Here is a 17,415-nt window from a genome sequence, read left to right on the forward strand (position 1 = left end):
ATACCCCCCATATGAAAAAAGTCGAGTTCTTTTCTCTCCTTAGCAGTTAAAGAACGACACCACTCACGAGTGAAATCACAAAAACTCTTTTTAATTAAAGCCATGATTAATTTTTAAGTTAATCTGTTCGAATTATACAGAAATCGGCAGATTTGGGGGCTATTTATAAACAATTTTTTGGCAAACTTCGAATTCTGTAAGGATTTGGAAAACCAAGTTTGTCGCCAAACGACAAGTTTGTCGCCTGACAACAACGTCTGTCGCTTGGTGACAAAGCTTGTCGCCTGGCGACAAAAGGATACGCGTGGCGACAACGCGTCTGAGCAAGCGACAATTACGCGTTATGCAACCCGCATTTTTCTGACTTCAATTCGACTTTGATTTTGCACCCTCATGCAAAGCCATTCCATATTGCCTTTCTTCCTTTTTGATTAAATTGAGCTTAGGCTTATTTTTAGTCGACATCATTTTATTTTTCATTTTTTCTTTTGGGGGAGAGAGTCGAATACCCTCCACTGATAATAAAAATGACGGAAACTTTTGCGCAAAAAATTAAGTCACAGATGCACACACTCACATGCACATAATGAAAAATAAAATACAAAGATAAAACAGGCAGAGTTGTCTTCGATCATGTTCCCTAGGATGTGGAAGATGGTCACAAAAAACTGAAGATGGCTACAAGCAGAGTTATCTTCGATCGTGTTCCCTAGGATGTGGAAGATGGTCACAAGCAGCAGGGAATGACTACAAGCAGAGTCATCTTCGATAAAATAGGAGGCAGCTACAAGCATAGCGGTCTTCAACAAATGCAACAAATCGGTTACTTCAAAGACGTGTGCTCGACGGAGCAAGATACGCGTTTCTTAATTCTTTTATCTGTTTAACTAACGCTAGTTTCCAGGTATCGGCGTTACAAGAATGATTTAGGATCGCAGAACGTTCTGAATCATTCTCCGTCCCTATCGCTACTTTGACTTTCGTTTTCGAAACTTGCGTTTCTCCAAACTCAGTCAAAGTAAGGGCTTCAGTAGACACCCAAATGTGTCTACCCAAAACCAAACCTAGTGATGAATACCTTTTGCATCGAATGATTATCGAATGAGGTGAAAGTGTGAAAGGTCAAGTGTTGCGGTTGGTTTTAATTAAAATTCTTTCTGTTTTCGAAAACAACTCTATTTTATGAAAACAGCCAATCCAGTTTAGTTTGGTCCATGACAAGGGTCCAATAATAGTGTAGTTGGATGGGGCTTGCAAAGAACTTTCCAACGATATATTATAAGCCCAATTCCGATGAATAATGAGGAAGTTATGGCCAAAATACTAAACTGGGCCCGGTTTGATCTTTACATGCGACCCAATGATCTAGGGGAGGGCCCAATGTTAATTATTATTCCTAAAGTTATTAGAATTTATTATAGTCTTCTAGAATTCTCTAGAAGGTTCTCTTTAATCCTAATAGAATTAGAATTAATAATTATATTTTGATAAAGTTTTATTTGGAATAAAATATTATTTTATGAAAAATACGATTTCAGTTTCATATGGACTTTACAAATCGATTTTGATTCATATGTGTACTCCGTGTTGAAAGCGCGTAGAAATCCAGGCTGTCGCCAAACGACAGGCCTGTCGCCACGCGACAGGCTTTGTCGCCACGCGATAGACCCTGTCGCCAAGCGACAAGGTCGGTTTTGCAGCGACAGAGTGGAATTTTATTCCTTATCAAATTCTACTTATTTTCGGATTGTTTTTGCAAATGTTCCAAGACGCGGATTGTCAATAGTGGCAACATTTTCCTAAAAGGATTGTCGCATAGCGTTGGAGAATTTCCAAGGTGGATTTCTTTCAAGAGTTATATTCCAAGCTGTGGATTGTCGATCGTAGAAAAGTTCTTATGACAGATTGTTACGAAGCATTGGCAACTTTTCCCAAAATTGGATTTTGGCAAATTTTTGAGATACGGATTGTCGCTTCATCGTAGCAACATTTCCAAGGATGGATTGTTACGTGGCATTGACAACTTTCCCTAAATCGAATTGTCATACGTCATACAAGAGTCGTGTTGACAACTGTTCCTGAAGAAAAGAGGATTGTCATCACCCAAAGCATCAACAACAAAATTCAAGCAGCATTAAAGGTCGACAAGCGTTGATCTTCGGTAATTTTCTTCGGAATAATATCGCAACAAATGAGGATGACTTCAGGCAAAGATATCTTTGACAGCGTTCCCTAGCTTGCGGAGGGTTGTCACAAACAACTGAGGATGGCTTCAGGCGAAGCAATCTTCGATCATGTTCCCTGGCTTGCGAAAGATGGTCATAAAGCGGTAGAAGATCGTTTCAAGCGAAGCAATCTTCGATAGTATTCTCTGGCTTGCAGAAGACTATCACAGCGGAAATTGGAGGCAGTTACAAGCGTAGCAGTCTTCACGCGGTATCCCCTAGCTTGAGGAAGATCGTCACAACAAATCGGTTACTCCCAGAGATGTGTGCTCGACGGTGCAAGATACCAATTTCTTAACTCTCTTATTTGTTTTAACTAACACTAGTTTTTAGGTATCGGCGTTACAAGAATGATTTAGGATAGCATAACGTTCTGAATCATTCTCCGTCCCTATCGCTACTTTGACTTTTGTTTTCGAAACATAAGTTTCTCCAAACTCAGTCAAAGAAGGGGCTTCTGTAGACACCTAAATGTGTCTCCCCAAAACCAAACCCAATGATGAATACCTTTCACGTCATTTGATTATCGAATGAAGTGAAAGTGTGAAAAGTCTAGTGATGATGACGTTTTTATTAAAATATCTCTCCTTTCTATTTTTGAAAATATTTCTTTTCTCACCCTATTTTATGAAAAACGTGCATTCTAGTTATTTTGGTCCTTGATATGGGTCCAATAATAGTGTATTTGGATGGGGCTTGAAAAGACCTTTCCAACGATATATTATAAGCCCAATTCCGATGAATAATGAGAAGTTATGGCCAAAATACTAAACCGGGCCCAAACCGGATTTTACCTACGACCCAATGATCATGTGGAGGGTCCAAAGGTTTAATCCTATTCCTAAACTAATTAGGATTAATTAGAAGCTTCCATAAGTTTCTAAAATATCTTAATTATCCTTTTTGAAAAAATAAGATCATAGAATTTGAAATTGAATAAAAACTTTCCTTTTTTCTAACTTTCTTTTTTTAAGTCCTAATTCTATTCGAATTTAAAGATGTTCAAAGACAGTCAGATATTATTTTTTTTGTCTCATAATCTTTATTCAAATCTTATACGTTTGGATGGTTCTTGAAATTATCTTTCCAATGATATATTATAATATTAATTCTGAGCTATAACGAAAAAGATATGAATGGAATACGAAACTCTATCCAAAACTGACATCTTCCCACTACTTCGGCCATATCTTTTTATTTACAAAAGATTTTAATCTGACTCAAATTGGGATGGAAATTAGACTTCAAGAGATTTCCAACGACATATTATATGACTTATTTGGACTTCTAGATCAAAAGTTATGATAAAAAACAAAATTTGCAAAAACTTTTGACCGAAGAGTTTTATTCCGATTCGAATTCGGATTCTTTTCTTATTCTTCGACTCTCTTTTTTCCTATAAATAGAGGTCATATCTCCCCTTTTTTCAATCATCTACAATCTACAATCATCATCTCTCTCTTTCTCTCTCTAAAATCTAAAAGCCTTCTCTCTCTATTCTTTTTCTAAACCTTCCCTCAAACACAATTCCTCATACATTGGTTCTAGACACACCTAGCCAAATTCGAAGTTTCCTTCGCCCTAGACGTGAAAGGTTATAATTTCTGAGGGTTTGGTCCCAAATCTCTATTTCCATTATTTAATTTGATTGTTTGATTTTATATTTCCCTTGAAGTTACTAACGCGTGTATTTTATTATTAGAAAGAGATACGAGGCATCGAAGTAAGTACTTTAATTGTTTAATTGTTTTTTTATGGAAATCATGCTTTAATTATTCCTACTATCATGTTAGGATGTTTTATTGCTTCCTAGTATCATGTTTAGGGTTAACTAATATTTCTAATATCATGTATGATTGTTATGATGCTTCCTATTTCTTTCCTAATATCATACTAGTATCATGTTAGGGCTAAAGCTTTGATTTTTAATGCTTAGTGACATGCTAGGATTTGTTATTAATCTTGTTAGTATCATGCCTAAGATCTTGCTAATATTATTACTGTTTTGAGATTGAGAATATTATAATTATGATGATTGTTATTATGTTGCTTGATATTATATTGTTATTGTTATTGCTTGATCACACCTTTTATGCGTGTTTAAAGGGAATTTGTACTTGTAATCACGCTTAATAAGATAATTAATAATCTTGTTTAGGGTTAATATGATTATAATTCAAGTGATCACCAATAATAATTTTGTTTGTGCATTAAATTCAACCAACATAGATTAAACAGGTTTAGGGTTAACCTATTGATTGCATGTTAGTCAGAAAGCGCACATGAATATGAGAAGAATAAAGTAGAGGCCTATTTAGGGCAGGTTCAATCTCTTTTAGGTTGGATTTGTACCTTCATCCCCGAACACTTGTCATGGTTCCAGACCTATTGGGGTTAACGATCTCCTGGATCGTTAAGGGGTGTAACCTTGTTGGCGACTCTTTTGCTCTAGCTTCCTTCCCTTTGGACCCCACCATACTTAAGTGTATGATCACATTGGGGCTCAAGTGTGGGATGGCTTGAAATATTCCCTACAGTCCGCTAGTTGGAGAGTAACATTTGTGGGTGAGATGGTTCCTACACTAAGCTTTTGGTAAACGAAATAGGGCATAAGACTCACGCTTACTCCTAAATCACACAATGCTTTGTCAAACTCGACACCATTATGGAACAAGGAATGGAGAAGCTACCCGGATCTTTCAACTGTGTAGGAAGCTTGTTGGAAAGGATGGCACTACAATTTGCGGTTAAGTTCACTATTTCACACTCCCTTCTCCCTCTCTAGAGGTCTTTCAAGAACGTGAAATAGTGGGGCATTTGTTTCATAGCATCAACAAAAGGAAGAGAAACATGAAAATTTTTTATCACATCCAAAAACTTCCCAAATTGGGCATCAAGCTTAGCTCTCACAAATCGTTGTGGAAAGGGTAGCTTTTCCTCTCTAGGTTGGCGATTTAGGGGTAAGGGGGTAACTTCCTTCTCCTTTGGCACCTCAACATCCTCACCACCCAAAAACTCGTTGGCTTTTTCTCACTCTCATCCTTTAGTTCCACTTCTTCTTGAGTCTCTTCCTCAACTAAAGGGTCACTTCCCACTACCTTTTCACTCCTAGTTGTCACGGCATACAAAGGTTTTGGGTTGACTCCTTGACTCGGGATGGTAGAAGAAGAGGAAGGGGATGAATTAGAGGAGTTAGATGCAAGTTGAGCAATTTGAGTTTCCAGCATTTTCATGTGAGCATTGGTTCGCTTTTTATCCTCTTCGTGCATTTTCATTAAAGCATCTAATTTAGCCATCACGGGATCATTAGGGGGAGCTTCAAGTTGAAGAGGTTGTTGAGGTAGGGGAAGTTGGGGTTGATGGAAACCTGGAGGCCTATTAGTTTGGGCATGATTAGAAGCATTTTGACCCTTATTGCCTCTAGTGCCTTGGTTAGGAACATTTCTTTCTTGATTGTTTCCCTTGTTACTTTGATCACCAAAATTTTGATTTTGATGGTCATAGTATCGGGAGTTAGGTTGTTGGTTTTGATTACCATACCCTCTTTGGTTAGGGTAGCCTCTTCCATTAAAGTTGGAAGGGCCTCCCCGACCATGGTATTGGTTGTCATAACCACCACCACCTTGGTTCCAACCATAGTTTCCACTTTGATTTCAATTCCCTATTTGATTAGGGTTTGGCCTCATATTCCCCATTCTAGGAGAAAAGTTCATAGCATTAACATCTTCCACATTTTCATCATGTTCTTGGGGAGGGGGTTGGATTTCACAAGAATACACACATTGAGAGGTATCATGATCATAGGTTCCACAATTAGCACAAAACAAGCATCCTTGAGGCATTGTATTATAAGAAGAAGAAGAAGAATAAGAAGAAGAAGAAGGGGCGTTCATACCATTGCCTCCCTTGGTTGGAGGGGAGGTGATCCTTTGAGCATTAGATCTCTCCTTCATTAGCTCATCCATTTGCTTGGTCATCTTGGAGATTTGGGCAGAGAGGTTGTTGATTGTGTTAGCTTGCTCTAAATCATAAACATCCTTGCTAGATGTAGCATCCCTATCTCCTTCATACCAATCTTCATAGTGCTTTGCGGCCTCCTCTACGATTTATTCCACCTCATCTTCTCCTCTGTTCATGATTGGGCCACCAGCTCCGGCATCTAAGCTTGTTCTTCCTTGAGGTGTGAGACCACCATAGAAAGTATGAATGAGTTGATACTTGGGTATTCCATGATGTGGACATTGGCATTGGAGTTCTTTGTATCGTTCCTATGCCGCACTTAAGGACTCACCACTCTTTTGGCGGAAGCCTTGAATCAAAGATCGAGCTTCGGCGGTTTTTGTATGATTATAGAACCTCCTCAAGAATGCCGTAGTAACTTGATCCCAAGTTGTGAGAGAGTTTGGTGACACCTCCTTCTCTAGCCATTCTAAACCTTTCCTAATTAAAGAAAACGGGAACATCTTGAGTCCAATGTACTCTTGAGTCACCCCATTGGCTTTTATTGTGTAACAATACTTCTCGAACCCTTTTAGATGTTCATGAAAGCTCTCGTACTTCCTACCCGAAAATTGTTTCCTCTCTATCAAGGCAATCAAATTAGGCTTGATTTCGAAGTTATTGGCTTGAGTAGTGGGAGCTTGGATTCCACTTTGCGCTCTAAAGGCTTCGGGAGCCCCAAGACAACTCAAAGGTGTATTCTCTCCCATTTTTGGGGTTTGCAAACTCTTGAAGTCAAAGGTTGAAAAAGGATTGATTTCCGAACTTGGTGAAGAAATAGGACTACCTACGTCTTCACTTGAGGGTGAGGAAGGCGGAGTATCTTCTTCTTCTCTCACTCCCTCTCTTGTAGGGGTATGGGAGTTTCTACTCCTTGCTCTTGCTTCTCTTCTTAACAATGACAAAGACCTCTCAAGCTCGGGATCGATGGGGACCAAAGATCTTGAACGAGTTCGACCTCTGATCATACAAAAAAACTAGGAAGAAAGTAAGCACTGACAAGCAACAAAAGTAACCAAAACTAGCAAATAAAGGGTTGAGATAGTCTGAATAAAACAATGAAATAACAATGGAAGCCGTTTCCCCGGCAACGGCGCCAATTTGACAAAGGGATATAAACACATCGTTAAGTGCCTAACCCTAAATCAAATAAGATTTGTATAACCTAAACGAACCTAATACAAGTATAAGGTAAGCAAAGGGTCCAACCGCAGGGAGAAGCTAAACATTGTGATCACTACTAATCAATTAAGCTATCTCGGGACAAAGGATGGAATTATCTAAGAGATTAAACTAAGAGCGAAGTGAATTAAAGACAATATAAAGAAAACACAAAGGGGAATGGATAGATGTAGGTTTCACTTGAACATGCAATAACATAGAAACAAATCGATAATGAACTAAACATGCATGAATATCGATATAAAGAGTCCAATCTAGCCACCTTCTGGAGTTAATTGGCTTCTCCTAACATAGCCTCTATGCTTCCACATTAGAACCATATATTGGGAGGTGCAATCAAGTAACAATCGATACAAATGAACTTAGCTAAGTTAACTTTCGTTTCATGTAGCAAGGATTCACCTTTAATCAACTAACAACATGCACTTTGCCAGAAGATCAAAGAACAATCAAGCATGTAAAGACTTTAATCACAATCAACTTGAACCCCAACACTATAAGCATGACCAAATTCCAACTACATCATCCCCACACCCTTGGCTAAGTAACTACTCACTATCCATGGCAATCATCAATTCAATCATGATATTAACAAGCAAAAACATGATTAATGAGTAATTAACAAACAAAAGCAATTTAACACAAAATCAAATAGAAAAGTAAAGAGAAAAGATTAAGAAAATGCTCATTCATTGAAGTTGAAGTTCTACAAAGAGGTTGATTAAGCTACTTCTTCAAATCCAAGCTCAACAATGGAGTAATCCACACTTTCTCTCTCTAAAATGCCAAAACTAATGGTGTTTCTCACTCTAGATTAAGCTAAAAAATTAGAAAATTAAACTAAGCTAATCTAATTACATCAAAAGGAGAGTACGGACTATATATATAGATGCTTCTAAAAAGGAAGAAACTTAAGAAACAAGGCGAAGTAAAAGCTGGAACCCAGCGATGTGCGCCCGTATGCGAACATTACGCGCCCGCGCAGGTGTAATGCGCGCCCTCTCAGGATGTTGTGCGCTCGCAACTTCGTGGGTACGGAGAAGTGAATCCCTCAAATACGCGCCTGGACACAGTTCTGCACGCGCGCATAGGAAAGTGCGCGCCCGCGCAGTAGTCGCACAGCAGTCGCGCAAAACTCTCTGGTTTTGTTCTGCTTCTTGAGCTTTGGATGCGCGGGTTCTTGAAGGGCTTCACGCCCGCGCGTTATTGGATGCGCGCCCGCATAGTGGCCGCGCAGTAGTCGCACAGAACACTCTGCTTATCCCCTTGAATTTTTCCTTTTGCGCGCCTTCTCATAGGGCTGCGTGCCCGTGCATTAACCATGCGCGCTCTCTCCAGCTGGCGCGCGGTATTAACTCCTTGGCCCAAGGCTTCCTTCTTTCAACACCACGGTTCCAACAAAACACAAACAAGAAAACCAAACTAGAAAATACACAAAAGAGGTAAAACTAGGAAAGAAGAAGGACAAAAGAAAGGAGAACTAAAGGTAAGAGAAAGGGGGTACAAACAAGCTACAAGTATGGGGAAAACTCATTAGAATGAACTCTTAATCGTGGCATAAATGCCACTCATCAAGCCCACCATAAGCCAGCTTTCTCCCTCAGGTAGTAAACACCATTGTTCACCTCAACTCACTTGGGAAATTGATGGCATCAAATAGTTCGTTAAACTCCTTAATCTAGTTTTCAAGACTGGTTGGGTCTTACTCTCCCAAGTAAACAAGTGGTTTTGCTATAGCAACTCTCTTAAAGACTTCACTGTAATAGTCAAGTTTAAAATTTCGATTTCTCTTGTTCACCACTTTCGTGATGTTTTCAGTGTTATGGGTTAACTTTCTAAGGACCTTGCCTACTTTGGAACCAGGTCGCTTATTTCCCATTCTTGAAGACATAATCCCTGGTTATTCATACCATTCTTGAAAATTAAAAGGAATACACCATGAAAACACTTAATTCATTCCAAAATATAGAAAAATCGAACAATAATCACTTCACTTAAGATATTTATTGAAAACATATAAAAGTAATTCAACCACTTAATCAGAATTCTCATAGTCAAATTCTTTATTGGAAAGATCATAATCTGGATCATCATAATTTTCCTTACCATTCACTCAATAAGCTTTAATAATTGGGCCAAGTGTAGTAGGATTTTAAGTTGGGTAAACTGGGTTGTAGTCACTGTATTTTGGAGTGTGGCTTGAGCTTTGAATTGGGTTATAAATTGGGCTATAGTGTATGCTAGCAAATCCACAAATTGGGTTAGAAGAAATAGCATTGGACCTTTGGATTGAAGAAGATGGATGATTCTTTAGGCTTGATTATCTTTTACATGAATATGAAGCATCATGAACTTTGGGCCTTTTGTAATGTGAAATTTGTCTTTTGGGCTTGGACATCTATATGAGGTAGGAGTCTCATAACTTGGAGTAGAAGAAGGAGAACGATAATTCTGATGCCTGTCAAAAGGTGGTATGAATCAATGGAGGAAACAAACTATTTTTGAAGTCTTGGATAGATAAAAGGGTAATTGGAAGTTCAAGTAATGAAGTTGGTCGAATTCTTTCAAGGTTTGGTTCTCCCCAACTTTGGTGGTTCCAAAACTCTCATCTTAGGTTCATATATAGTCATGTTTAGGGTAGTACAAATCACTTCTGAATCGAGTCAAGGTTGCTAGCCACTTTCCCTCATGATGGTGCTTCTCATTATCAAAGAAAGGTTTATACTTTATAGCTTTAGGTAAATGGGTTAGAGATAATAGAACTAGTCATGGTGGTTGAGTAAACACTTCAAGGTCAAATTTCTCAATAAGAGGTAGAACAAGTACTAATCATTAACATGTACTAATCCCTTCACCTTTCAAGTAATAAATATTAAAGAATCTAATTCTTTATTTCATCCAACATATATTTAAACATATAAATAAATCAATTCAATAAACACATTAATGTTATTCCACATAAGCTATTCAAATCAAAACTCAATGAATTCCTTGTGTATGAAGTAATACGTATAAATCAACAAGTATAACTTAAGATGACTCAACTATGAGCATCAAAACATCATAATTTTCAAACCTCCCATCACCTTTCAAATAATACAAATCAAATAATTTATTCCTCATATCATCAATCATTTAAATTACAATTCAATGGTATTTCACATAAGAAACTCAACTCATAAATTCCCTTTGCACTAAGCAATTCATAACTCAATAATAAACCAAGCATACTCAAGATCACTCAACCATGGGTAATAACTTAAAAAAAAATTCGGAACTTATGACCATACTCTAAGGTGTTTTAACACCAACTCTAATGCACACATAATCACACAAATCAAGTTTCAATAGTTTCAATTCTTTTTGTTTTCGAAAATAATAATAATGTACTTGAGTCATGATATAAGACGGTCGAGCCCGCGTCTCACAGGAAAGTTACCTACGACGTTGAGGCGAGCCTTTCCTAGACAGAGAGTTGTACCCATTATAGGCCTCCGTAGATGACCCGAGCATCCTTTTCTCACTCATCTTTCCACAAATATGAAAATAGTTTTTATTTAAAATTAATGATTTTAACCTTCACACACAAATGCGAAACTCTATCCTATATGCCCTCTTAAGTCTACCCACAATTTTTAATTTATTCCAAATTTTAATCTTTTTAGGACCGGAAAATCTGATACCACTTTGTAACACACCCAAATCTCCCTCTACGGAAATACTAGTATAATACGTATAATTATACCGTAGAGATAGACTTAGGAGTGTTATCGTCGTGTAATTACGCAAGGCTACTCAAGATACTTAACTCAATAACAAAACTTGCAGCGGAAACTCAACTTTCTTTTCTTAATACTTATAAAAATAGTAACATTGTTATGAGTACTCAAAATAAAGACGAGACCAACATTTCTAAACTAGGTGAAGCAAATCCCGGGACTCCTATATGCTCATTCATGACTCCACCTGAAAATAGTCAACACTACTTACCATTACGGTAAACAGGGCGAACCAAAACAAATAGGAAATACGGATTAGCAAAGTATGCTAAGTACGATAAGTGCAAGATAATGTAAACTCAACTTATTTGCAAACATGCTTTCAAAACCAATTCCAATAATTAATCCAATAATTCCAAACTCATTATTCCAAAATCAATTCCAATGATTCAACAATCAAAATAATTAATAAAACCAATTCCTTTAAAAATCCAATTCCTTTTAAATCCAATTCCTTTTAAGTCCGATTCCTCACCCAAGTGTGCACACCCCCCAAGCTAGTCTCCTTATATTACAAGGCTATTCTTGAGGAAAGACCCGGCCATACAAAGTCCAAGGCCTTATCAAACCAAATCTGCATAGTGGGATTACTAACATGAGTGTAAAGCTTTAATTCAATAATAATTCAATAATTCCTCCGTAAATAAAATAAACCTTCATAATAGGTTAAATCAAAACTCCTTTTTATCCAAAAAAATCATGCTCTCATAATCGACCTTTTAATAAATACTTCAGAATAAAATCTAATATTAATAACTTTTCAAAATCAATCTCTTCCTTTGAAAACCCCTTTGATTTAATTCAACAAACTTTTCAAATTAATTCCTTTATTTAAACATGATAAGTAATTCAAAACATTCAAAACACGATTTAAAACTCAATCATTCAAAATACTGTTATTAAAACAAATATTAAAATCAATACCTCCAAACATAATTTATTTCATAAATCATAATTCAAATCAAATTCAATCATCATAAAATCATTCAAAACATGTTATTCGAACCAATCAATTTCAAAGGTATCTGGCCACCTAAACGTACCTTGATTCCGAATATCAATCAACACTTTGCACTTTCAAAGTTCAATCATGAATACACCTTGCAAATAACATAACCATAAGGTTATCACAACATAAACTCAAATCGAATGTGCATGGAATATAAAACACTTTTAAAGTAATACTTTAATATAAAATTGTAGCTTTGAAATAGGTATTTTTATTTTAGAAAATTAACCATGAAAAAGATAAAAGAATAGGAATAAAGAGAATTGAATTTTCGTTGGAAAGAATAGGCAGAACTTGCAGAGGCCATAACTCCTTCAATATTTCGAATTGGGTGATTCTTGAGCCTAACCTCAAGGATTTTTCGAGAGGAACAATCTTTTATGAAACGTCAATACCCCAAAAACTGACCAGAAGTTCTCGAAAACTGGCTTCAAAGATAAATGGGATGACTTTTGTAAAAAGAGGAGAAGAAAAGTATGAAAAGGTTTAGGGAAAAGAAGAAGAAGAGAATTGGGTTTTTGGTGTGAAGAATATGAGAGGTATGAAGGGGTATTTATAGGCTCATGAATGAGGGAATTATGGTAGGAGAATGTAGGAAGACTTATGGTAAAAAGAATTCAGGAATTACTTGGAGAAGTGAATAAAGAAATATGGAAACTTTTGATATTAAGGTGATTAAGAATAATAGAATTTAAGAAAGTGTGTTTGTCATGAAAATAATATGGCAGAAGAGATTACTTTGGGAATAATCAAAGATGAAATAATGTAGGAAAATAAGATGATCAAATCATTGTGAGATGGAAAAATAAAATTAAGGAAAATAAGAGATTTTGAGGAGATAATTGAAAATACAATTTACCAAAATAAATCACCCAATAATCCATCATGGTGGCCGAAAATTTGAGCTTTCCAAAGATCATATTTTCGGACCTCCCTTTAGATATTTAGGGAATTAAATTGCTAGTTTTAAGGAATTAAAAATAATTGTGTAAATAATATTTATTGTATAAAATAACTAATTAAGAAAATACCAATTATTCACTAAATAAATTCACTAAGAAAATCAGATTTTCTACACTTAGAAAATCTAAAAATCATAGCTTATTATTTAGGAAATTCGGACCTCCTAATTATATAATTAAAATATAATTTTGATTAGTTAAAATATCCGAAAAATGTATAAATAATCCGGTTTTTAAAATAAAATAAATGGATAATAAATCTTATCTAAAATCCAAATATAATAATTGAGTTTTTAAAATACTTTTGGCACCAAAATTCAAATATCATTTTGGCTCCAAAATTCAAATAGTAAAACAAATTACTAAATTACCCTTTTTAAGAGAATACTAATTAATTAAATAATTAGAAATACTTTTCAAAAATACGGTGTATCACATACCATGTCTAGCAAGGTTCGATTTCTCCTTTTGGATACTTCGTTCCATTGTGGAGTTCTTGAAGGTGTCAATTCTGAAAGTATACCCTAGTCTTTCAAATGGTCATTGAATTCTTGGCTCAAGTATTCACCACCTCGATCCGATTGAACGGCTTTGATTTTCTTGCTAAGCTAATTTTCAACTTCACTATGATATTCTTTGAATTTCTCAAACGATTCATATTTGTGCGACATAAGGTAGACATATCCATATCTACTATACTCATCTGTGAAGGTGATAAAATATCTATTGCCGTTTCTTGTGGTTGCGCTCATTAATCCACATACATCGGTGTGTATTAGGCCTAATAAGTCACTTGCCCTTCCTGCCAACTTGGATAATGGCTGCTTTATCATTTTGCCTAATAAACATGCTTCGCAATTTTCAAACAATTGTAAATCGAATGAGTCAAGAACACCTTCCTGTAGAAGTTTCTTGATGCGTTTGATGTTAATGTGGCCAAGACGACAATGCCACAAGTACGTCTCATTTGACTCTATGGTCTTAGCTTTCTTAGCGGTGTTATTAACATTATAAACTTGTTTGTCTAATGAAAGCACATAAAGACCATTTTCAGAATGTGCAATACCATATAAAACATTATCGAGATAAAACAAACATTCATTGTCCTTTACTCGAAATTCAAAACCTTTGGCGTCCAACGCCGAAATTGAAATGATGTTTTTGGTAATGTTGGGAACATAATAACATTTTCAAGTTCCAAAACTATCCCGGAGGGCAAAGACAAACTAAGAGTTCCTACGAATACGGCCGCAATTCTGGCTCCATTGCCGACTCGGAGTTCAACCTCTCCCTTCGCTAGCCTTCTAGTGTTCCTGAGTCCCTGAGAATTAGAACAAAGGTGTGAGCCACATCCGGTATCTCATACCCATGATGTTGAGCTAGTGAAGTTTAAGTCTATAACGAATATACCTGATCCAGCATCAACGGTTCCGTTCTTCTTATTTTCCTTGAATTTGAGGCAATCTCTCTTCTAATTTCCTTTCTTCGTGCAATAGAAGCATTCAGAATCAGATTTAGAAGATGTTACCTTGCTCTCCTTGTTATCTTTGGTAGCTTTTGGCTTAAGCGGAAAGGTCTTCTTACCCTTCCCCTTGAAGCCTTTCTTCTTCTTACCTGAGCGCTTAAACGGCTTGCCCTTTTTTATCATGAGCATATCATGCTTCCCCTCATCCTTGAGCGTTTTCTCGGCTTGCTTCAACATACCATGAAGCTCGGTGAGGGTTTTCTCCATGCTGTGCATATTATAGTTCATTTTGAACTAATCATAGTCTTTGTGAAGCGAATGGAGAATGATGTCAATGGGCATCTCGGTTGAATACCCCGCGTTAAGCCTTTCCATGTTCTCATAATCCTATCATTTTAAGTACATGTAAGCTGACCGGCTCTCCTTTCTTGAGCTTACTCTCAAGGATCTGCCTGTGGGTTTCAAACCATTCAGTTCGGGCCTGATCTTGGAACATGTTATGAAGCTCAAAAATGATCTCAAAAGTTGTCTCCTTCTCAAAGAAAGTCTTCTAAAGGTTTGGAGACATAGTTGCCAACGTGATTCATTTAACATCCCGATTGGCGGTTTGTTATCGGTTCAGGCAGCCTAAGTCACTTCCTCATTGGGAGTCTCGAGCATTTCCTCATCAAGGACGTATTCCTTTTGCTCTTACATGAGAACTATACGCAAGTTTCTTTGCCAATCAAGAAAATTTGGCCCACTCAATTTCTCCTTGTCGAGAATTGAGCGCAACGAGAATTGGTTGTTTGAGTTATTCGCAGACATTAGTTCTAAAATTGAAAGAATTTGAAATGAAAAACCATTCATAGTACTTAAATAAGATTGAATTCATGCATATTTATTAAACTTATTTAAACGTCTTGTTCACACATTTAAAATTGTCCCCATTTGGTGAGAATAAGTTGACTCCAAGATCCAAAGAATTAATGAGTAGTTAAGCATGCTTTGGCTTGTCTTAACACTTAATATTCTAAGGTAAGCAAATCTTTGCTAATGGCTCCAAGCCCCTATTGGTTAGATAAATTATCGCATCTAATGCTCTCTCAACAACTTATCCACTTTGCCACGACATGTTAGGACTCCATCACTCATATTGTTGAGTATAACCAAAACCAACATGCATACCCGATATGCCTTCCGTTTCCTAGGAGTAATAGTGATGCCTCGCTTTGGTGTAGCCCATCACTACTCTCAATATGTCGGTAAGTGTTGTTTTGGAATGACAAGTTTTACTCAATATTTTAGGGACCTAGGGTTTCTATATTGGTTGATTTAAGTGAACTTAATTAATCATCACAACATTCGAAATCCTAAACATGCATCTAACATATCATTCATATATATAAGCATAAATATATATCGAAAACATAAATAAATGATGCATTTGGCAACTAGCATAACCCCTTGAGTCTTCAAATCTTCAAGGGTCTTCTCTTGTAATTTCATGGCTTCATCTTCAAAGAACCTCCGTCTTCAAGACATAACCAAAAAAATGCAAATACTAGTATCTACGATTAAAACTAATCTAAATATTAAGGTACAAAAATATTCAATGGTTCGCAGACCGTATTTAGATTTACAAAAATACATGACGGAATGCAATCCGTATTTTCTATCCTAATCAGGCCCCACTAGTTGCCATTTTATAAAACCTGTGAGAGAATATACATTCCATCCAACCATTCACTATATGTGAATGTCCCATGCATTTTACAACGATAAACAAATAACAATGCATAAACACGCGTAAACTAGTAACTAACTTAGGTGGTTTGTAATACCCCGTATTTTTATACGTATTTTCCTAATTAATTAATTAATTATTATTTGCTAAAAAGGGTATTTTAGTAATTTAACTTACTATTTAAATCTTGGAGCCAAAACGATATTTGAATTTTGGCGCCAAAAGTATTTTAAAAACAAATTATTATTTTGGATAAGATTTATTATCCATTTATCCTATTTTAAAAACCGGATTATTTATATATTTTGGATATTTTAATTAAGGCAAAAGCTATATTTTATTATAAGTCCGAAAATCCCATTTATTTGGCTGATAAATTTCGGATTTTCCTAAGAGAAAATCTGATTTTATTAGTTAAATTATTTGGTGAATATTTGGTATTTTCTGATTTAATTATTTATTACAATAAATATTATTTACATAATTATTTTAATTCCTTAAAACTAGCAAAATAATTTCCTAAAGTATTAAATAGGAGGGCCAAAAATATGAGCTTAGGAAAGCTCAAAAATTTCGGCCATCCCATGTAGATTTTGGGAAAAATATTTTTGGTAAATTGTATTTTTAATTATCTCCTTAAAATCTCCTATTTTCCTTAAATCTAATTATTCTCCATCTTTTTAGTATCCAATCATTATATTTTCTTGCCATCTATTTTTCTTAATTATTCCCCAAGTAATTCCAATTTCCTTAATATTTTTCATGACAATCATACCTTCCATATTCAATTATACACAATCTCTTCAATATCAAAACTTTCCTTAAATCTTTACTCACTTCTCCAAGTAATCCCTTAAACCCTACTTACCATAATTCTTCCCAAATTCTCTTACCATAATTCTTGCATGAGCTAGCCTATAAATACCCCTCCATACCTCTCACATTCTTCAAACCAATTCTCTTCTTTTCTTCTCCTCTTTTTACACAAATCATCCCGGTTATCTTTGAATCCAATTTTCGGGCACTTTGGTCAGTTTTTGGGGTATTTCTGTTTCACAAAAGATTGTT

The 17,415-nt window shown here is 36.0% G+C and overlaps 1 protein-coding gene and 1 non-coding gene across 2 annotated transcripts in view; one reads left to right on the forward strand and one right to left on the reverse strand.

Moving 5' to 3' along the window:
* LOC145566394 (uncharacterized) overlaps positions 1 to 17,415 on the reverse strand; it is a 53,599-nt gene that overhangs the window by 18,615 nt on the left and 17,569 nt on the right. The gene's annotated exons all lie outside the window — the stretch shown is intronic.
* On the forward strand, positions 6,450 to 6,555 carry LOC145569681 (small nucleolar RNA R71). Its single transcript, XR_014096238.1, has one exon. It is a non-coding gene; the product is annotated as a small nucleolar RNA R71 (small nucleolar RNA).

This window comes from Chenopodium album, chromosome 11 (assembly GCF_948465745.1).
Source record: "Chenopodium album chromosome 11, dcCheAlbu1.1, whole genome shotgun sequence".
NCBI classification, from domain to species: domain Eukaryota; kingdom Viridiplantae; phylum Streptophyta; class Magnoliopsida; order Caryophyllales; family Amaranthaceae; genus Chenopodium; species Chenopodium album.